This window comes from Poecilia mexicana, unplaced genomic scaffold (assembly GCF_051168715.1).
Source record: "Poecilia mexicana isolate PSO_F unplaced genomic scaffold, ASM5116871v1 scaffold_17, whole genome shotgun sequence".
Lineage (NCBI taxonomy): Eukaryota > Metazoa > Chordata > Actinopteri > Cyprinodontiformes > Poeciliidae > Poecilia > Poecilia mexicana.
Window position 1 is genome coordinate 991430 of NW_028263386.1, and position 2619 is coordinate 994048.

At 35.8% G+C, this 2619-nt stretch overlaps 1 long non-coding RNA gene across 1 annotated transcript; it reads left to right on the top strand.

Annotated features, from left to right (window-relative positions):
• Nucleotides 1-1114: 1114 nt before the first annotated feature.
• LOC106921419 (uncharacterized) lies at nt 1115-2402 on the top strand. Its single transcript, XR_001418977.2, has 3 exons — nt 1115-1434; nt 1516-1558; nt 1829-2402. It is a non-coding gene; the product is annotated as an uncharacterized LOC106921419 (long non-coding RNA).
• Nucleotides 2403-2619: the final 217 nt, after the last annotated feature.

The window sequence follows — 2619 nt, forward strand, 5'->3', positions numbered from 1 at the left end:
TACACATTCTTATGCTTCTACTGTTTTATTTTTTATTTTCTCAGTTGAAAATAAATGCAATACTACATATTCAGGGAATAAATGAAAACATATGTCAGTTCTGAGATTAACTTGAAGTTTCTGTTAGTGTATGACTGATATGTTAGGGTCTAATGTGAGTCCACATGTCTAACTATCTAAACTGAGTATTTAAGAGAACAACAATCCTAAACAGAACAGCTGGTCTGCAAAAGAATCGCTGATAAAGAGAAGAATAAAAACGCGTCAGAGGGACTTAAGGGACTTCCATAAGGACGTCACATTTATTGTTTGACATGAAATATAAAGCAGAAAGCAAAAACTGCATTTAATTTGTTGTTCTCAATGGATGCATTTATTTCCCTACTTACATTTGCACACTTACTCGGGTTTATTCATTCTCATATAACATTTCTGCTGTTACTGCACTTTATTCAGTTATGCAATGATATGACTGTAGACAGTCTGGAGTATTTTTAAAGCACATTATGTTTTTTAAGTTATTCTACTCAGTAGCACAGTTAGATAATTAATGTTATTTCTATTTATGATAAATGCCCAATATTTTTATGCTATGATCTTGTACATTATGTTATCTTTATTATTATTTTATGTTATTGCTATATCTTGATTATATATATTTTAACACCTTTTAATTTGTTGTGAACCCACATAGCTTGATGGTGCAGCCATAGCTTCATTTGGGGAGAATAAATAATATTTATTCTATTCTAAAGGTGGCTAGTTGGATCATAAATTTAATTTAATACAATGTATTTAAACAGCACTGATTCAGAACTCACTAAGCAGGACATAAATTCAATCTAATCATACGTTAAGTTCCAGTTTATCCCAGTTATGAACCAGTGCAGTCAAGTTAAGGTTTTTATTTAAATTAGATAAAAAGAAACACAGCAATTTGCGTATGCCAGCATTCACTCCTCCAGAACTGTGAACCATTTGTCTGTTAACGTGAGAAGAAAAAACACGTACGCGGAAGTTTTGCTGTTCTGTTTCGTTGTGGATAGTTTCTCTGAGTCACTGAGCGTAAGAAGGCGGGCAGGAATCTGTTTTATTCTTTCGGTGTGCAGGGAAGGAGAGTTGGGGGAAGCTGCATGTAGTTAAACTACCAGGACTGTTGGAACGAAGCTCACCTTCGAACGTGCAGATGAGGGTTTAGAAAAGTGCACATTTTTATTTTAAATGACTCTAGTTAAAAGTTGGAAGTCTATTCAATGATTAGGTTATTGAGCCTGGAAGTGAGATATCAGTTGTGGAAACTAAACGTCATAAGGATTGTTTTACGTGACGTGGTCAATGAAAGGAGGAGGACTTTATTTAAGGTGGGACTCAGATGTTTCCAGTTCACTTTGCAGCAAAGCAGCAACATATGGATCTGTAAGCAACATGGGATTAGTAAGTTCAGCTACTTATTCAGACCTTCTAGCCAAAGAGCAAACATAAATATAATGTCTTATTTTCTTTTCACATTAACAGTTTTTTTGTAAAGTAAGAGGAAGTGATCGGAATATGCATCAACGTAAGTATTTTTCAAATTGTCCAGTTCATTTCTAATGCTGTGAATGTTGAAAACATTTGTTCTCAGAATTGTATTTATTTGTGGGTCATTTATGCGCAGCAGGCTGCCATCTTCCTATCTCATTATCTTCTTTTAAATGACATTTAAATTAGATCTCATAAGACTGATTGAAATATGAAACCCTTCATTTCTGATGTCTTGTGAGAAAAATATTTGTGTTTAAAATTTGATTGACTTCATATTAATTTAAGAAAAATTTTTCTACTCCAGAAGAAACGAACAGCCCTGCGGTGGGTGGAGTCGACCTGCTTCCAGATCCTGAGGATCATGCTGTGGGTGGAGTCGACCTGCTTCCAGATCCTGAGGATCATGCTGTGGGTGGAGTCGACCTGCTTCCAGATCCTGAGGATCATGCTGTGGGTGGAGTCGACCTGCTTCCAGATCCTGAGGATCATGCTGTGGGTGGAGTCGACCTGCTTCCAGATCCTGAGGATCATGCTGTGGGTGGAGTCGACCTGCCTCCTGATGTGGAGTCTTTAAAAATTGATGCATTGAGTTTTTAAAAATATTAAAATATTTTCACACAAGTCTGTAGTTGTCTTAATTTTTCATCATGGATTTCACAGCACATAAAACATACTGCAAAATAAAAAAGTTAGTGAGGGACATTATTCTGTGGATGTTTTTAAAACCAGTTGTTCGCTACACCTGTAGTTTTCTTGCTTTTCTTGTTTTTTATGTTTTTAATTTGCGTTGTTTCCTTTTAGTTTTTGCCCCCTTGTATTTGTTCAGTGTTTTGTTTGAAATTGCTTCTTAAATAAAGTTAATAAAATTTAAAAAAAAAATTATGTTTAGACTGGGTCTATTTTTAACAGACTTTAATCTTTTGTTTATACATTTTTATTTGTCAAAATTTTGAATACTTGAATCTTGAAATGAACATGTGAATTAATCAGCAGGGCCCCAAGCCTCCATGGGGCCCCAAGCCTCCATGGGGCCCCAGCCTCCATGGGGCCCTAAGCCAAATCTGGTTTTGGGGCCCTCTAGTTCTGCTAACAACG